Raw genomic sequence first — 20,912 nt, 5'->3', positions numbered from 1 at the left:
TTGGATAGTGAGGTGATGAGGGTGGTGAAGTAGGATTGTTTGGCCAGATGAAGGGCAGAGTTATAGGTTTTGAGCATGAACTTATAGTGGATGAAGTCTTCTGCTAAGAGAGATTTTCTCCACTGCCACTCTGCACACCTTGAGCAACGCTGAAGAACGCGTGTTTGCATTGTGTGCCAGGGCTGCCGTTGTCTGGTCTTTCTGCGTGTAGAAGGTGCTGCTTCATCCAGGGCATTCTTCAATGTATTATTGAAATGTGACAAAGCTAAGTCTGGACAGGAGAGGGAGGAGTTGGGGGCTAAAGATGTGTGGAGATTGTCCATAAGCTGCTGGGTATTAATGGTACGTGTATTCCGATAAGTGTGGTAAGTAGGGGTGTCCCGGGTGAGGAGACAATTCTTGACAGAGAAAGAAAGAAGGTTGTGGTCCGGGAGCGGGAGAGGGGAGTTAGTAAAGTCATGCAGCGAGCCGGGACGGGAGAAAACCAGGTCCAGAGTATTCCCGTCCTTATGCATAGGAGAATTAGTAAACTGTGAGAGGCCGAATGAAGAAGTTAGAGAAAGAAGATGAGAGGCAGATTGGGAGAGGGGATCATTGATGGGGATGTTAAAGTCTCCCATGATGAGGGTGGGGATGTCACAGGATAGAACGTGAGTAAACCAGATAGCAAAGTGGTCTAGAAATTTTTTTAAAATTCGCCTGATTGTGCCTGACGACAAAAACCTGATGTGTGAAAGTAGCCTAAGCTTAATCAATAATCAGACAGAATCTGCCAAAGCCTTCTTTAACCCCTTCCCGACATGTGCCGTATATGTATGGCCCTGCGGGAGCTGGGATCACGCAAAATGATGTATATAGCCATCAAATGCAGGTGTCAGCTCTATATAAAAGTTGACACCCTGCAGCAATGCCCACAATTGGTGCTAGCACAGTGACATCAAAGGGCATCACAGAGGGAGGGAGCTCCCTCTCTGCTTCCATCTGCACAATGTGACAGTGGCCTGTAAGCTCCTGCTTAGAGCAGGATCTTTCATGCCTCCTCCCTGCAATGCAAAAGCAGAGTATTAAATCAGCAATCAGGGCAGGCAAAGTTTATGTGACATGCTGGGAAAATTTTAAAATATTAAAAACTGAAAAAATATTGAAAAAATCACAAAATAAAGAAACATTTTTTAATCCAATAAATTTTTATTTATGTAAAAACAAAAAATACACATATTTGGTATCTTCGCATCCGGAACGGCCAGACCTATAAAACTCCTTCATTGAACACCGTGAAAAATAAATAAAAAACGAGGCAAAAAAAGCTATGCTTTATCATACCACAGAACAAAAAGTGGAATAAACATGATTCGGGTTGGTTTTTACCGACCCCGAGTTGCGATCGCCGGTAATTAACCGTTTACCAGTGGTCACAAAAAAAGGTGATTTGCCATTAAATTTCTCTGTCCTCCGATGTGATTGCACATCAGGGAACAGAAATGGTGTCCCCGATCGCCCCCCGATACTCACCCAACTCCCCCGGTGCTCCTGGGGATTCCCCATGTGCGCCGCCATCTTCTTCCGGCAAAAAAATATGGCGGGCGCATGCGCCGGCCGGCACCCAGAAGATCAAAGAACATGATTTTTACCGACCCCTGTTTTGTGATCGCCGGTAAATAACCGTTTACCGGCGACCGCAAAAAAAAAAACTGCGGTGTGTTCTTCTCTGTCCTCTGATGTGATCGCACATCAGAGGACAGAGAAATAGGGGGATCCCTGGGTCCTCCTGCTTCTCCTGCTTCCTCCGGGAAGAAAATGGCGGGTGCATGTAAATAACCCCCCCTTTATCACCCCCTTAGTTAGGAAAAAGTAATAAAATAAAAAAAATTATCTATTTCCATTTTCCAAATAGGGTTAGGGCTAGGGTTAAGGCTAGGGTTAGGGTTGGGGCTAAAGTTAGGGTTGGGGCTAGGGTTAGGGCTAGGACTAGGGTTAGGGTTGGGGCTAAAGTTAGGGTTAGGGTTGGGGCTAAAGTTAGGGTTAGGGATGGGGTTAGGGTTAGAGCTAAAGTTAGTGTTGGGGCTAGGGTTAGTGTTGGGGCTAGGGTTAGGGTTGGGGCTAAAGTGAGGGTTAGAGTTGGGATTAGGGTTGGGATTAGGGTTTGGATTAGGGTTAGGGTTGGCATTAGGGTTAGGGTTGGCATTAGGGTTACAGTTGGGATTAGGGTTACAGTTGGGATTAGGGTTAGGTTTGGGATAAGGGTAAAGTTTAGGGTTGGGATTAAGGGTGTATTGGGATTAGGGTTAGATTTGAGGTTAGGGTTGAGATTAGGATTAAGGGTGTGTTTAGGGTTATGGTTAGGGTTGGGATTAGGGTTAGGGGTGTTTTGGGGTTAGGGTTGTAATTAGGATTATGGATCGGGTTGGGATTAGGGTTAAGAGTGTGTTGGGGTTAGGGTTGGAGTTAGAATTGGGGGGTTTCAACTGTTTAGGTACATCACGGGTCTCCAAACAAGACAGCCAATTTTGCGCTCAAAAAGTCAAATGGTGCTCTCTCCCTTCTGAGTTCTGCCGTGTGCCCAAACAGTGGTTTACCCCCACATATGGGGCATCAGCATACTAAGTACTAGTTGGACAACAACTTTTGGGGTCCAGTTTCTCCTGTTACCCTTGCGAAAATTAAAAAAATTGTGCGCTAAAGAATCATTTTTGTGGAAAAAAATGATTTTTTTATTTTCACGGCTCTGCGTTATAAACTGTAGTGAAACACTTGGGCATTCAAAATGCTCACCACACATCTAGATAAGTTCATTGGGGGGTCTAGTTTCCAAAATAGGGTCACTTGTAGGGGGTTTCTACTGTTTAGGTACATCAGGGGCTCTGCAAACGCAACATGACGCCCGCAGACCATTCCATCAAAGTCTGCATTTTAAAACGTCACTACTTCCCTTCCAAGCCCTGATGTGTGCCCAAACAGTGGTCCCCCCACACATGGGGTATCAGCGTACGCAAGACAAATTGGACAACAACTTTTGGGGTCCAATTTCTCCTGTTACCCTTGGAAAAATAAAAAATTAGGGGCTAAAAAAATCATTTTTGTGGAAAAAAAATATTTTTTATTTTCACGACTCTGCATTATAAACTTCTGTGAAGCACTTGGACGTCCAAAGTGCTCACCACACATCTAGATAAGTTCCTTGGGGGGACTAGTTTCCAAACTGGGGTCACTTGTGTTTCTACTATTTAGGTACATCAGGGGCTCTGCAAAGCAAACATAACTTCCGCAGACCATTATATCAAAGTCTGCATTCAAAAACAGCGCTCCTTCCCTTCTGAGCTCTGCCATGCGCCCAAACAGTGGTCCCCCCCACATATGGGGTGTCAGCGTGCTCAGGATAAATTGCCCAATACATTTTGTGGTCCAATTTCTCATGTTACCCTTGAGAAAATAAAAAATTGCGAGCTAAAAAATCATTTTTGAGGAAAAAAAAAGGATTGTTTATTTTCACAGCTCTACGTTATACATTTCTGTGAAGCACTTGGTGGTTCAAAGTGGTCACAACACATCTAGATAGGTTCCATAACGGGTCTAGTTTCCAAAATGGCATCACTTGTGGGGGTTTCCACTGTTTAGGCACATCAGGGGCTCTCCAAACGCGACATGGCATCCGATCTCAATTCCAGCCAATTCTGCATTGAAAAAGTCAAACAGAACTCCTTCTCTTCCAAGCTCTGCCGTGCGCCTAATCAGTGGTTTACCCCCACATATGGGGTATCGGCGTATTCAGAAGAAATTGCACAACAAATTTTGAGGTTCATTTTCTCTTTTTTCACTTGTGAAAATAAAAAAATTGATTCTGAAGTAAAATGTTTGCAAAAAAAAGTTAAATGTTCATTTTTTCCTTCCACATTGTTTCAGTTCCTGTGAAGCACGTAAAGGGTTGGTTAATAAACTTCTTGAATGTGGTTTTGAGCACCTTGAGAGGTGTAGTTTTTAGAATGGTGTCAAGTTTGGGTATTTTCTGTCATGTACACCCCTAAGTGACTTTAAATGTGAGATGGTCCCTAAAAATCTGTTTTGGTAAATTTTGTTGTAAAAATGAGAAATCACTGGTCAACTTTTAACCCTTATAACTTCCTAACAAAAAAAATGTTGTTTCCAAAATTGTGCTGATGTAAAGTAGACATGTGGGAAATGTTATTTATTAACTATTTTGTGTGACATATCTCTCTGATTTAAGGGCATAAAAATTCAAAGTTTGAAAATTGCAAAATTTTAAAAATTTTCACCATATTTCCATTTTTTTCATAAATAATCGCAAGTAATATAGAAGAAATGTTACTACTAACATGAAGTACAATTAGTCACGAAAAAATAAACTCAGAATCAGCGGGATCTGTTAAAGCGTTCCAGAGTTATAACATCATAAAGGAACAGTGGTCAGAATTGTAAAAATTGGCTCGGTCATTAAGTACCAAATTGGGTCTGTCACTAAGGGGTTAAAAAAGACAAATATAAATCAACATGGTACCACTGAAAACCATATCTTGTCCCGCAAAAAACAAGTTGCCACAAAACTCCCTCAGTGGAAAAATAGAAAAGATATAGCTCTCAGAATAAAGCAATGTAAAAATAGCTATTTTTTCTATAAAATAGTTTGTGTAAAAACGCCAAAATATTAAAAAAGATATAGATGTGGTATCGCTATAATTGTACTGACCTGAAGAATAAAGCTGCCTTATCAATTTTACCACATGTGGAACAGCGTAAAAAAAGCTATTCCTGGATTGCTAGTTTTTATTCATTCTGTCTCCCTAAAGTCAGAGTAGAAAGCGATCAAAAAATGTCATGTGCCCGAAAATGGTACCAATAAAAATGTCAACTCGTCCTGCAAAAAAAAAGCCCTTACATGACTCGGTCAGTTGAAAAAATGGAAAAATTATAGCCATCTAAATATGGGGATACACAATAAAAAGCATCTTTTAGTGTGTGACAGCAGCCAAACATAAATAATATATAAATCAGGTATCTCTGTAATTGCATGGACCTGAACAATAAAGTAGCCTAATCACAAAACGAGTCAATTTTTTACTCATGAGAAATTATGTAAAAAGTAAATAAAACTAATTCTTTACCTGCTGTTGATTTTTTTCATTCTGCCTCCCAAAGATCGCAGCATTTATCGGCTCACATTTATCCTGCGCTCTACACGGAGTGCTTTCACCGGGGTTTTCATGTAAATCTCTGAAATACGTGATTCAGACCGAACCCCAACCTGTCTGACCTGTGATCTGGCAGTGTCCGTCTTTTTAAGCGTGCATAAAAATGCAGTCCACCACACTTTTGTGCATTTCTGAAAAGTAAGACACCAGTGAACATAGGCCAGATGGAGTCCAGAGTAACTCTGCTGCCTAATTATAGTGAATGGATAACTCGCAGGTTTCACCTGAATCACGGGCATTCTTAGATTTAGGTGGAAACTCCAATATAAGTGCTCAGCATAGAGCACAAGATAAATGTGATCCCAAACATTATGTAAAATGTTCCCAATCAAAGCTTCAACTTAATCCAAGAAAAAAGCAAGTCCCCACTCAGGTCCGTCATCTGTTAACGGAAGTATAGGGGCCTTTCATGTTACTGGTAGTACAAAGGCTCTGGAAAAGTGCTATGGTCCTTGCTCTCAAAAAGAAATTCTGCGCCCCCAAATCCAAGTGCCCCCTCCCTTCTGAGCCCCAGTGTGCCTAAACCACATTTAGAGCCCACATGTTTGGCATTTTTGCAGTGATGATAGCGTGCCTAATTTACAGGTGCGTGTCTCCATAAGTGTGAACTGGGCATAACATACTGGACACTACAACATATTGGTGACTACAACGTGGTGAGCCCCACAATTGCACTGCTATCCTGAAAGCATGATCTGTTGGGGGCTGTGAGAACTAGAGTTTGGGAAACACTGGTCTAATGCAAATGAGTCATTTTATACAATGGGGCCAAACGTTGGCTTAAAGATGGTAAATGAATAAAGTATGATATAATGCACTAAACAGTAAATTTAGTTGTTAAGGCAAAAAAAGTGTATTATCGGCATGAATATTTCATAAGGCAAAAAATTGTATTGTGAACACAAATTTTTGATTGCATTATGGTTGTATTTCTTGACATGGCTATAAATATATATTCTGGTTAGTGTAACTTTTGAGACTAATAAGTTACTTGCTCCTCAATGCTAGATCTATGTTCTCAATCTACATTTGTCATCTGTATTTCAAACATCGTTACTTTTTAAAGTTCAACCATTGGGGAAAAGGTTATTCATTGTCTTGTTCCACAACTTTATGTTTAGTCCAAATATTTTTGCAAGTGAACGGACATGGTTCGGTCGTAAAGTTTACTGTGTTGATAACAAAGAGGAACTTTTAATTCAAAGACTGAATGTAGAAACAGCTGCCGAGTACCCACGTCTTCAGGAGGTTCACTTGCACATAGAGCACCTTTTCTGAACTGAAATCTTTGAAGCTCACATATGAAGTTTTCTGAACTAAAAGAAAGCGCTGTCTGAGATCACATTGAATCCAACACATACCTTTTTCATCTAATAGGACTACAAGTTTTTCAGTTGACATTTCATAAAGCAAACTTCCATCCAAAATCATGTAAAAGTGGCGTGAGAGAGAAACTTTCCCTTTATTGTCAAAAAGTTCTTTTCAAAACATCTGAAAAAGAAGAAGAAAATATACGGTAAAATGATTAATACATGATTACATTTTCTGAGCCAATGTTCTCCATGTGCTGAATATCTGCCTAAAGATATCCTACATTTTTCTGTTTCCAGATCCTATACGGAACTATGTGTCCCCATTGTTACAGACTCAAAATAATTTCTGATAGTATAATGCCACAGAGATGTATTGCTCCACCCTTCGCTCACCTACAGACTTTACGAGAGAGGACAGATGGAAGGGACAATGTGATACTCAGGATTTGTTTGTACCCTATTCACCACTAAGGGCTTATTCACACGTCATTATTTTGCATCAGTGTTTCTATGTGAACACCAAGAGTAGAACAAAGAAAAACTATAATGGAAAGATTGACATCTATTCCGTATTTTGGAGACGCTCCTGTTTTTTTGGTTACAAAAACTGATGAAATATTGATCAAAAATATTGATGTGTGAATTAAGCCTAGCATTTGAATCTCAAATTCCTAATCTCTGCTTCATACAGCCTGAGGATAACACCTAAATTGTAAAAAAAAAAAATAAATGTTAACAGCATACTTATTTGCTTTGATTTACCAGATAGCTGACAGATATGGATTGTTTGAGTTCACCTGTCCTCATGGGCAGCAAGCTGAAGAGCGGATATAGGCACTGGTCAGCAAATTTGGCACATGGGGCAAAAATACATTAAAAAAATAAATATTGCATATATATATATATATATATATATATATATATATATATATATATATATATATACATATATATATATACAGTATGTATATATAATTACAGTATGTATATACACACATACATTTTAGGGAGTCTGAATGGTTACCTACAGATGTTTAGATTAAAAATAGTGATTTTAGTATGACTATTACTTGAAGTGGCTGGAAGTGGCATTCTGTGCTAATGTATGAGACCCCTATTTATCACCCAGAGTAGAGAGCAGCCATGTTGACTTAGCACTTATGAGTGCAAAGCACACAGTGTAGTACTTCGTTTGACCTGCGGTGGCGCTTTAGACGAATTAAACACTTGCTGATTTGTTCTTTCCTAGATGGATCTGCTCCAATCCACTGCAAACAGTAGGATTCCCTGTGAACACTCCAAGTATTTTTTAGTGCTCGAAGATTTAGTTTTTCTTGCCGCAGCTGAATGATTTACATCTGTTAGCCAGCATAAGTACATGTGGGGATTCCCTAGGAACCAGGCAACCCCCACATGTACTTATGCTGGCTAACAGATGTAAAACATTCAGCTGTGGCAATAAAAACTAAATCTCCGAGCACTAAAAAATACTCGGAGGTCCCCCGAGCACGCTCTAGAAATCTCGAGTAAGGAGTATATTCTCTCATCACTTTCAGGGACTTTTTCAAGAAGAAAGAATTGACAAATAAAATGGTTCAAATCAATTCACAGGAGCCGGTCCAGTGTCCACTGTGCAGGAGCCCTGCTAACCGCTTCTTACCTGATGGAGTCCCCAGCTAGTCTGTTGATTGGCTGGCCAGGCGTGATGTCATCATTGCAGCATGATGCACATGTGACAATTTGCGCCTGGCCGACTAATCAAAAGAGCCTCCGATTGCTGGCAGGTAGAAGGGGGCGTTCAGGGCTCCCGTCTGACCGCCACAGATTACTGCATCGGGTCTTTGTGAATCAATTCTTCCTATTATTCAGTGTTTAAAAGTAGTTGATGAAAATGATTTTATTTAATTATTTCAGTTTTTGTATCTATTTTTTGTTGGCTTTTCGTTTGGAAAATATAAAATTTCTGGGGAGTTTTTCTTTGAGGCTGGGGAATATTTCTGAGTTAAACTACAAATCGACCTTCATTAATGAAATTAAATAAAATCCCTTTATCCACCATTGGAGGTGATTCAGTGCAGTATTTTTTTTTTAAATTATTTTAGTCTATAAAAAGGGGATTACAAAGGTATAAAGCTCAGCTGGCTTCTCCATTGTTATTAAGGCAAAGAGAAACAAAATATATTGATTTTTGGGAAAAAAGGCTTTTGCAGTCTTTTGATTGTAAGCCTATAGCCTCATACTGGCTGATGATATGTGACGGGTAGAATATTTCAACCGGTCTTTCATATTAGTATCTGAGAAAATTGAAAGCACAGTAGACCTTCAAGTAATGCTGTAAAGCTACTCTGTGACACTTAGACTTACTGGGCAATTTCCAAGAGGTATACTATTTGACATAGACATAAGTGGACTGATACTCTACAGCAGCAAACATTTATTTAGCAGTTTTAATATAAATTTTGATTGTAAAGGAAATACACGGTCAGTCACAAGGGCACAAGAAAAATAATTACAAAAGTGATATAGTTTATACCCCAAATAGTGTGGCATTTGGATGATCCATACATAGCTAACCTCAAGCTCCTTCAGCTTTTGACATTCATATCTTTACTACAATGTAGAAATAAAGTACAATAGAAAAAAGTAATTCTAAAAATGGATTTTGTTTTTACACTCTAAGGTCCAAATTGACCAGGATGCAAAATATATGTAAAGGGGTTCCCTGGGCATATAATAGTGATGATCTCTCCTCAGGGTAGATGAGGGTTCAATACCGACATCTCCAATGGTGAGCTGCTAGCTACTCTGGCAGCAGCTGGATGTAACCCGTGCTTTTGGATGTACAGTGCCCTCAAATTAAAGGGGTTCTGTCAGCTCTCAGGTTTGAAAGTTATCTCCTATCCAAAGGATAAGGGATAACTTTCTGAATGCTGGGAGTCAGACCCCACTAATCCTGAGAAGAGGAGCTCTGGCTCAATGGGGCAAAGATTGGTCATTCGCACTGCCTGTCTATTCATTCTGATAGAAACACGAGAGACCAGTTGAGTGCTGCGCTCGGCAATCTCTGGTGCTCCCATTAAGAATGGATGTAGCAGAAGTGTGCATGATTGACCTCTACTCCATTCAGCTGGGACTCTGAAGAGCCCCCATTTTCTGGATCAATGGGGACCATGGCTGAAGAACCCTAACAATCGGAAAATTATGTACTATCCTGTGGATAGGGGGTAACATTTAAACTTGAGAACACCCTTTAAGGGCATCATATAATAAGCTGTTTAGCAGTATAAGAACTGTCTATGCAGTCTGTAAGCTGAGATATATGCTATGTATAAAAATCCTCCATACAATCAGCTGTGTAGCACCAGAGATATATAAAAGTACCTCCTTTTAAGAACTCTATTATTACTATTAATCTTATAGGGGTTCTCCGTACATTTGTTATTGATGTCATATTTGATGACCTAACCTCCTGCAGCTCCTTTCACCATGTAGGTGGCAGTGCCCAGTACTGCAGATCACTGTTACTGGGTTACTGCGACAGAGCGGAGCCAGAAGACCATAGTGTCTGATTGCTCCTACTTCTGTGCTGAATAGAAGCACTTCCCCTTCTTATTAAACGGTGTAAAACAAAATTGCCAGCACAGGGGTTAATCTGCCATGTTGAGAACTCTGGGAGCTAGGGCTTTCAGCTGAGAACGGTTAGCCACTCCTATCCCCTTTCTAATCTAGGTCCTGACTGACCCACATAGTCACAGCTACCTTATGCTGCATAGCTGGGAGGATAGTAGTTGGTGGTTATATGAGTAGGCGTTTGGTGGATTTATCTGTGACTGTTGTTTGGTTTAGAAAGTGTGGTAATTCCCTTTTTTCTACTGCAGTTTTATCCCATCGTCCACTACCCAGTGCATTTCTCTGTTATATGAGAGTGTATATTTGTATGCCAGGTATTTTCCATTTCCCTTGTTCGTGTTACCTTGTTCGTCTGGTTAGTGCACTATGGTGAACTGCTACTCCTCTCTTCCCTGGGTAAGGTAAGGGTACAGACAGAGGGTGGAATCAGGAGATAAGCCAAGATATGTGGCCCTGACATCTTCACCTTCAGAAGTAACCCGGGCACCCCTAGCGTTAGAGACAGGGAAGGAGCCCCTGGTCCCTGGTCATCCGATGACAGTCACAACAATCACCTATTTAAAAGCAGCCACTGCAGTACTTGGCCTAGGCTACTACCCACTTCCAGTCTGAGTACAGCCTTGATGAATGCCTAGAAAGCTATACAGATAGTCAAATATACCTTGTAGATCTTAGCTAACAGCTGATAAGGACAGTGCTTACAATCAGAGCTATACAGTTGTCTGTATGAACAAGCCACGTTTATCAGGAACATGTTTTGCTTAGTTCCCATTATTGCTTTATCCCTTCCTAACTCACATAAGTTACCCTGGATTTATCTTGGCCATATCATTACTCAATGTCCCACATTATTGCAGGAAAAAAGGGAATAATACAAATTAACGTCATAGGCAACTAATACACTACACGGCGGTTATCAAATAACTGTTCACATCTTCCATGATCAGCAGAAATAGTTAGTAAATGAGTAGTGTATTAAACACTCTTTGCACAAGATGATAGCTAAGTTTGGTTTATTCTGCTTTTTTTAACTTTTTAGAAGCAGTAAATGCAGAGTAGACAAAAATAAAACTTTGTAAGCATTTAGTGATTTGGATACCCGTGTAGAAGAGGCATGATGGCTCAGGTAAATGATGATGGCTCAGGGACATGATGTTGGCTCAGGGACATGATGTTGGCTCAGGGACATGATGATGGCTCAGGGACATGATGTTGGCTCAGGGACATGATGTTGGCTCAGGGACATGATGTTGGCTCAGGGACATGATGTTGGCTCAGGGACACGATGTTGGCTCAGGGACATGATGTTGGCTCAGGGACATGATGTTGGCGCAGGGACATGATGTTATGTTGGCTTAGAGACGTGATGTTGGCTTAGAGACATGTTGGCTCAGGGACATGATGTTGGCTCAGGGTCACGATGTTTGCTCAGGGACATGATGATGGCTCATGGACATGATGTTGACTTAGAGACATGATGTTGGCTCAGGGACATGATGATAGCTCAGGGACATGATGATGGCTCAGGGACATGATGATGGCTCAGGGACACGATGTTGGCTCAGGGACATTATGACGATTCAGAGACATGATGTTGGCACAGGGACATGATGCTATGTTGGCTTAGAGATGTGATGTTGGCTTAGAGACATGATGTTGGCTCAGGGACATGATGTTGGCTCAGGGACACGATGTTGGCTCAGGAACACGATGTTGGCTCAGGAACACGATGTTGGCTCAGGGACATGATGACGATTCAGGGACATGATGATGACTCAGACATGATGTTGGCTCAGGGACATGATGATGGCTCATGGACATGATGTTGGCTTAGAGACATGATGTTGGCTCAGGGACATGATGATGGCTCAGGGACATGATGATGGCTCAGGGACACGATGTTGGCTCAGGGACATGATGACAATTCAGGGACATGATGATGACTCAGGGACATGATGATGGCTCAGGGACACAATGTTGGCTCAGGGACACAATGTTGGCTCATGGACACAATGTTGGCTCAGGGACATGATGACGATACAGGGACATGATGATGGCTCAGGGGCATGATGTTGGCTCAGGGACACGATGTTGGCTCAGGGACATGATGTTGGCTCAGGGAAATGATGTTGGCTCAGGGACATGATGATGGCACAGGGACATGATGGCTCAGGGACACGATGTTGTCTCAGGGACACAATGTTGGCTCAGGGAAATGATGTTGGCTCAGGGAAATGATGTTGGCTCAGGGACATGATGTTGGCTCAGGGAAATGATGTTGGCTGAGGGAAATGATGACAGTTCAGGGAAATTATGTTGGCTCAGGGACATGATGACGATCCAGGGACCTGATGATGGCTCAGGGTAATGATGACGGTTCAGGGAAATGATGTTGGCTCAGGGAAATGATGTTGGCTCAGGGAAATGATGACGGTCCAGGGAAATGATGATGGCTCAGAGACATGATGTTGGATCAGGGACATGGCGATGGTTAATGGACATGACGAAGGCTCAGGGACATGATGTCTGATTGTCACAAGTTCCCAGGATTCTACATTGCATTGTTCTACTTGATATATTAAATGGTTTCCAAGCTTCAAAGTAGCACCAAGTAGTAACAGTGCAGCTGCTTGTCTCTCCTGTAACATTAACAACCTTTACAAGGAGCACAAGCGAGTGTCAGCATCTGGACAAAATCCCGAGCATATGCTTCCAATGAAGGATTATTTGCCGTGCATTTTACATAGCATTGTTACATGGAACATCCTATTTTCCATGTGTAAATCAAAAGAATGTTACTAGAGCAACTGTTATTTGTGGCTTCATTTCCGCTCAATCATTTTTATTACCAGTGGTGAAGTTAGTTTTCTTCAGTGAGGACTGGTTTGTACGTAAATCAGATGTTGTGACGTCTAGTGATCTCTGACGTGAGGTTTGGACCTCAGGAATGGGGCTATTGCTTTGTATCGACTTTATAAAAGTTAAAACTGCTTTTGGCTCACGTAGCACTCCAAGGGCTTTTTCATAATTCTTTGCTTTTGGCTCAATTTTTTCCTCTGCATGTTTTCGATGAGAAAAAAATGCAGCATGTAACAGTGCCAGCAAAGTGAATAAAATTTCTGAAATCTCCTGCACACGCGGATTATTTTTTCCTTGCAGATTTGAACCATCAAAGCATCTTTTTTAAATCTGCAGCATGTCAATTTTTTCAGCATTTTGTTACCGTTTTTCACCCACTCAGACGAATTGGGAAAAAATGCAAGTAAATGCATTAAAAAAGGGGAAAAACAAGTAAAATGTGCTTGTATTTTATGTGGTGTATTTACTGCAACACTGATTTTTGTTATTGATTTTTTCCTGCAGAAAATAATGCACATACTAAAAGTGTGCACATATCCTAATGTGTCCAGACATTGTTTTGATTCTCATCCTCTGTAAGTTACCATACACTCTTTTTGAGTGTACGTTTCATTTTCAGTCTGCCAGCACTCTAGGTGTTGGAACTTTCCTTCTATTATCAGCATTCATTACACCATCAGTTGTCCAACATCTTGCCTACCTCAAACTAAAAGCCCATCTCTCTGCTGTGCATGTGTGCAGTTTGACATACATGATAGGATGAACAGAGAGACAAACACTAGAAAGGATTTCAGTTAACAACAGGCAGACGGGCAGCACTTGTCGGTACTTTTTAGTAATTTTTTTTAAGGGAAGATAATTTTTAAGTACTGTGATTTTCAGATTTTCTATTTATAACATTAACTTACAATTGAGATTAAATTGTATAAAAATACAAGGGCCATTTAAAGAGATTATTTTAGCAAATATGTAAAAAAAAAATGTTCCCGTGAATATACATACAGTAATTACAGCCTGTATTGTAATCCATATCTTCAATCACAATTCTGTAGGCTTCAGAGCTGAAATTTGTCAGAATTCCTTCTTTTTTTGTCAGGCCCTATACAATATTCTGATGTTGGGAAACCATAGCTTAGCAAAAAAAATGTGGGGAGAGTCTCAGGAAAGGTCAAAGACTTTTTCCAATGGCAGAATTGAGAATGCAGCTCTGGGATAATACAATCTATTAGTCAAGGTCTCTGCAAAAAAAAAAAAGGTATGTAAAATATATTATATTTTTATGTAGATTATATAAAATGGGTATAACATTACACTGTTCTGGAAATAGCTGATTTTGCCCAAGGTAAGGCCTGCAATCATTTGCACAGAGTAGTCTTAAGGTACTGATACATTGGTAGAACCACTGAACTACATACTCATACTGTACCACTGATTGAACACAGTGTTAAACAGTGAGGGTCAACCTACCGACAATGGGACTGTAAGGTTAAAGTGTAAGCGTTGTTTTAATTTTGATTTCATAAATCAATAATACACATGAAAATAAGAAACTTTGGAATATGTCGTGTCAGAAAAATCTGACAGAATTGATCAGTCATTATCAAAAATTCCGAGGCAAAATCTGTATTCAGTGAAGATAGACTTTCCTATTACTGAGCTAGGAGGTGGCGGCTGGTAGATGAGAGGGGGAGGGGAGGAGGGAGGAGCTCTGCCTCTAGCTCCTCCCTCCTCCCGTCTACAAAAAGCAAATTCCTCTGATAAGATATACCGTAATACAAAGTTTCTTACTTTCGCCCGTACTATTGACTTACGAAATCAAAATTAAACTCTTTAAGTTGCCAAGATGAGTTTTTGGTAAGTTTTTTTGACGCTGCACACTTTCTTTGAGCAAAAAAAACAAAACAGTTCCAGCAAAATGCTTTGGATTTGTAGAAATCTCACGCCCATTGTGCTTTTTTATTTCCTCGGTGTAAACTGAACTGGGGTGCGTTTATGAAACGCACGGCATGTTAGATTCTTTTGCGGGTGCGTTTAGTTTTATGTGTGGATTTTCTCCATGGACTTGCATTGGATGTGGAGAATCCGCAGGTACAAATGTAGCGGAAGTGCGCTAAAAATGCATGTCATCCGCACATGACTGTATCAATAAAGTTTTGTCAAAGTGAAATACCAGGAAGTATCAAAAACAAAGCAGCTTTATTTAAAATATGACATAGCAAAAAAAATAAAAAAATGTCAGTACAGAAAAATTAAATAAAAACACATAAGTATGCCAATTTACATAATTGATGCAGAAATGCTGCATAAAATCTAGAACATTAACACCTCACCAAATACTCATTGTGGGAACATTGTCTTCCATTTCCAGGAGAAATAAAAAAGGAGCAGTACAATGTAATGTATTTTATTAAAACCAAGAGGTACAAATTTAATTTTTGATGAATATAATTGGATTTGATGCTGGAATCAACATGTGCCAATTAACTGTGATATGAATCAAATATAGTAAAAATATACTGTATTATATATGCTCGGTAATTTTGCCATCAATATTTAAAAGGTGTCAAAAATGTAATATTTATGAGCCAATTTTTTAATAAATCTTATCAGTAAACCTATATGAGCAGTCTTCTATATTGGTGCTCTGTCTGAATGTATTGCGCTATTGTGAACCTATTTTGAACCAGTGATCCATGTCCTGACATAAGATTGGTCTGTCATCTTGCGTCACAATAAGCCACGTTATTTTGCCTGGCGATAAATTCTATCTGTTCATTTTGATAAATGATAGGTGTTATGGAGTCGTGATTGGGTCTCATAGCCTACGGGCAGGAATATTTTATATTGGAAAATGACGTCAAAGTAGACCAGTTTTTATAAAGGGAGACCTCCCCACATTACTGGGTCCAGTCACATGGAAAGACATCAGGGGATGTGTTTTCTGAGGGAGATTCACGAACCTCTCTGGATTTATCTGTCTAACCAGCCTGATGTGCATATCTGCATTTTTTGGCCGTGTGGCTGCACCATTCCTGATGTAATTTGATGTATTATGTCATGGCTTATGCTTTCTTTCATTCTGTGAGTAACAAGAAAAAGTAAGACAGTAATATGGTTATACCAAACAGCAAAACAAAAAAGTCAAAAATAATGCACAATATGGCTGCTTTACTAGTTTATAACTGACAAAACCTAAGATAGAAACAAAATACCCTGTTATAAGTGAGGAAAATGTAATAGTGCATGAAAATAACATAGGTTCTTAGTAAACACTCTTTGTGATAAAAAAAAGCATAGAAGTCATCGCACCGTTTCAAGGTGTACCGAAATTTGGATGGTCCTTGCTATTCTTACCTTACCTTACCTTACCTTATTTATATTGTGATGCAGTGACCCATGTTACAGCCAGGGTGTCAGGACTCTGAACATTTTTTATTACCTTTTTGTGCATTACTGCCCTTTTCCAAGATGGCGTCTTTGGTCTCATGTGCACTGTGTCTTCCTGCTATAAAACTCCACCACAGCCTTCAGTCTGTGCTAGAGTATTCTGCCTTGCATCCAGCTCCTGACCTCTGGTGACTCCCTGGCTATATACCTGCTCCTGTGAACCTGTGGGGTTATCCTGCTACTCTGCTCTGAGTTCCTGCTGCATACACAAGTTCCAGTAATCCTCCTTCATCTGCTGCTCGTGTTTACTTCCATCAGCATTTGCTGGACATGTAAGCTGTTTCTGCTCTGCAAGAACCTGAGACTATTACCTAGACCTCCCTGGTTGAGCTAAGATATTATTTGAACTGCCTTATAAGCATATCTATCTGTGTTGTGGACTAAGACAAGGACTTATTCGTTTCAAGTATCCTCAAGAATAATTGTGCTTCATAGACCTTCTGCGTGATTGCATTTTCCTCTGAAGTTTCCTATAGACTGCTGAGCTGCATTTGATATTTGCACCAAGTGTTGTGGACTTGAGTTTCTCTCTGCACCTGTTTGAATCACCGTGTGATAATATAGACTTTACCACTTACAAAACTGTGTCCTGTAGTTGTCTTGTTCCACGCAAAGAGTCTCCTGAGTTATCCCCTATAATTATTACACAGGGGGTGCTGTATGTGCTCCTCGGGATATGCATGGAGGGGTAGCTGTAATGGTGTTGGTGAAACAGTGACCAGCAGGATTGTAAATGGCCGGTATGTGTTGCAGAGGGAGTCTGCGCTGTAAGCCTGAAGTAAGGTGGTTCTGAGACTAGTACTGCCACAAGTATTTGTTTGTTTACTTAAACGGGAGGCTTGCAGGGTTAGTCGGAGAGCTGGGCGGGTCTGGCTAACCACACACACCTCCCACCTATGAGGATGGTTACAGCTACGTAATGTGATCAGGGTTTGGTCACATGGTTGTGATTGTTTGGATCTGTTTGGTCCATGTGCAAGGTCCTGGAAGCCTATGTGTTGGGAGTGATATCTCCCTGAATAGCACATGGTAGGGCTTTGGCACTGTGTGGCCTGCGTTTTGGACGGTCCCAGCTGGTGACGGACATCCTGAAGAGTGCACGGAGAGGCCATGTACCTGCAGAGCCTAGTATGGCTTCTGTGTTGGCAAAGCCAGGACTGACAAGGAGTCGGCGTGAGGAGCGGAGCTCCTGGAAGGTAACCCCGGACAAGGGGGGTTGTAATATGCAGCAGATAGGTTTATCTGCTGCATGAACATACTGGTGGTTGTGATATATTCATGGATGTAATGAAATGGACTTTGTTATGTAGTTTATGATGCCTAAATAAACCAAATAGACTATTGTTTGTGAGAAACCGTGCCTGAGTGCTTTAATCCCGTTGCCAAGCGAGTGTCCCCCAATGCACTCAGGTAGCGCTATCTCACAATATGTGGAGAAAAAGAGGGTGTTTGGAGCTTACCACACTTGTAAGATTAGAGTCCATGGGAGGCTAAATCGGTGGGTGCACAGCAGCAAAAGAAGGAAAAAAGAGGGAGAGCGGCACTTCCAGCAGCTCAATAAAACAAGGATTTTATTTTGCAAGCCTTAAAAAAGACAAGGAGTGTTAAAAAACTGACGCATTTATAGTGTCCAGGATGCCCTTAATCATACTATGATACTATGATTAAAAGCATCCTGGACGCCAGTCTTTTAACCTTGTTTGTCTTTTTTATGGGTTGCTAAATAAAATCCTTGTTTTATTGAGCTGCTGGAAGTGCTGCTCTCCCTCTTTTTCTCATCTGTTACTTATATGCACTATTACATTTTACTCACAACAGGGTATTCATTCTTTTTGTTTCTGTCTTAGGTTTTGTTAGTTTAATGGCCAATGTGAACATGCTCCTACACGTTGCATTCACAACAACTTATACTCCGGTTTATTTTTCTCTAAGGCCTCATTCAGACACCTATTTTATTGTACATGAAAAAAAGGTTAATTTTTCTGCAGTGTGCTAGAATCAATTTATTACCATTTTTTTTGTCCTCATGTCTATTTTTAACATCAGTGTGGAGCGCCCGCCAGGGCCGTGGGGATACTTGGTACCGGGCCGGTTCTTAAAGGGGATGTGTCACGGTAGCAGTGACCCTGGACATCCAAGGAAAGTGATGATAAAAGGGGAATAATAAAGTTTATAGGGGGAATTGTTCGTGACGCCACCCGTGGTGTTCAGTCAATATGGCCAACTCTGCAGTTCAGATCCACTGAGTTGGTGATGCAGTAAAGATGTTTCAGCTCTCCATGGGCAGAGCTAGTCCCCAGGGCAGATAGAGGTGTTAATTGTGATGATGGTGGTTGTGGTAGTTGTAATGCCGGGCAAGTGACGCAGGAATAATTCAGAGGACACATCTGGGTGCAGTTTTCAATGCTTTACTCACAGTTCTGCAGATTACTGTCTCCAGCCATGTGCAGTGTCCTCCAGGTCTGTGGTCCAGCCAACCCCAAGATGATTTGGGGTGCACTTCTCCAGGACTTTTCTCTTATGTTCCTTTCCTGGCCGTATCACTGTACTGGCTCCCACCTCTCCTGCGCCTTCACACACAGTGTCCCAAGCCAGCAGCCCCGGATCTTGTCGGGCGACGTCTCTCTAGTCCCCTGGGTCCTATGTGGCTGCCTTTTCAGCGAATATGTGTGGATGTGGCTATGGCACGTACAGATACCACAGCCTCTGGCTGGCTACCTGAGCCTTGTAGTTCTCCACTAGTCTTGGAGACCAGTTCCCCACTGTGACCTGGTCCCTCCACCTGGCGATGGTCAGCGTGGATGCGGACCCCACAGATGGATTGCTCACTACCCGTGCCCCTAGGACCCCTTCTTTCTCTTCTGAAACTTCTTTCTCTCTTCTCTTCTTTCTCTAGCGCCCACTGACAGGGCGCCTCTTTCTGCACGTCTTACTCCACTCAGCTCCTCTCACAATCTGACTAACTTTCCCTTCAAATTAGCTCCTCCCCTAACTACTGGCTCTACCTACACCCTCTTCCTAGTTACCTTCTCCAGACTGGGATGAGGCCATCCTCCCATAGGGTATGCCCAGGTGCCCCTACTGGAGTGGTGAGGTGTTGGATGCTGGTGTTAAAGAGTCCTGGGTAGTGCCCCTCCTTACCTGAGAATGGGATACCACACCTCTGGATGAAGTGCAGTACCTCTGTGACGACTAAACCCTCAGGGGCGCCACAAGTGTGGCATCAGTTTTTCTCATTTGCAAAAAAATCCAAGCTTCTCCTACCCATTCAACAGTAAAGAATGAACAATGCCCAGATAACACAAATGGCATCAGTGAGCTGTCCATTTTTTTCACAGTTCCTTTCATGTGAATATGAGAGTTTGATCCGAGACTCAAGACAGAATTTGACATCTCCTTTTTTTCGGACACTCGGACTGCAGAAAATTATGGACATGTGAACATCTGCATAGACTATAATGGATATTTGTTGTAACAGGAAATCATTGATAGAACTTGTATGTGGAAAATGGACGTTGGAATGAGGCTTTACATGGAATACATGCATAGTTATATATAATTAATAAATATGCCTCTATAACAAAAACATTGATTATAATCAATGTTTTTGCCATAAAAGCAAATTTACATATTAAGTAGTTAGATAAATGAGGACGGGGGCTGTAATCCAAGTAGAGCTCTCCTAGTTTTCCTGACATAGTTCTTCTTTTCTTCTATTGTCAATTCTAAGACAAAGACTAAACTGTCTATTCTCTAATCTTTCATTTTCATATCCAAAATGGTGCTTGAGGGGTTGGGGTTCAGGATAAGCGGACCAATGGAAGTTCCGATTCGTTGGGTTCTACCAAACTTTAGTCTAAAGTTCAGTTCGGCTACCAGAACTGTATCCGAACGTCAACCAGAACCTTTGGAGCTGGAAAAAATCTATCTGTCAAACTCCTTGAACTATATAACGGACTTACAGGAGAAGTTCAGAGTTCAGTACCAGACACTAGGTGTCCAGTATGAGCCCTAAAACTTTACAGTTCGTGTTATCTCATCTAGTTGGGAGTATCAGTGAGAACGTGATCCATGTCAGCGATTTAGCCATGTCAAAGCAGGTACTGATTTATTACCTTATTTTGAGATTTAAATATACCAAGAAGCACCAAGAATACCAGGAAAGATGTATATAATGATAGATCTGACAACTTGTCATTAAGTCATGCTTTTCTACTCAAGGCAATAGAGTTACCGCATCTGACCATACATTACGCCATGTAATGCATGATTCAGCGCTGAAGCTATACATTAGTTCCTTGTATGGCATCAAGGGGTCTCCCTTTATGATGTTAGTATGGTCAGGTGTCACCAACACAGGACAACTTATTTGATGTTTTGATGTAAGAGATCTTAAAAATAGCCAATAGCCTATAGATTCTGATTTATTGAAAGATAACATAAGAAAATTAATTTGGTT

The 20,912-nt window shown here is 41.0% G+C and overlaps 1 protein-coding gene across 1 annotated transcript in view; it reads left to right on the top strand.

Moving 5' to 3' along the window:
* PLCB1 (phospholipase C beta 1) overlaps nucleotides 1-20,912 on the top strand; it is a 1,010,585-nt gene that overhangs the window by 500,261 nt on the left and 489,412 nt on the right. The gene's annotated exons all lie outside the window — the stretch shown is intronic.

Source organism: Ranitomeya variabilis, chromosome 2 (assembly GCF_051348905.1).
Source record: "Ranitomeya variabilis isolate aRanVar5 chromosome 2, aRanVar5.hap1, whole genome shotgun sequence".
Classification (NCBI taxonomy): Eukaryota; Metazoa; Chordata; class Amphibia; order Anura; family Dendrobatidae; genus Ranitomeya; species Ranitomeya variabilis.
The sequence above is the reverse complement of the archived record's forward strand: the minus strand, read 5'-3'. Positions and strand labels throughout refer to the sequence as shown.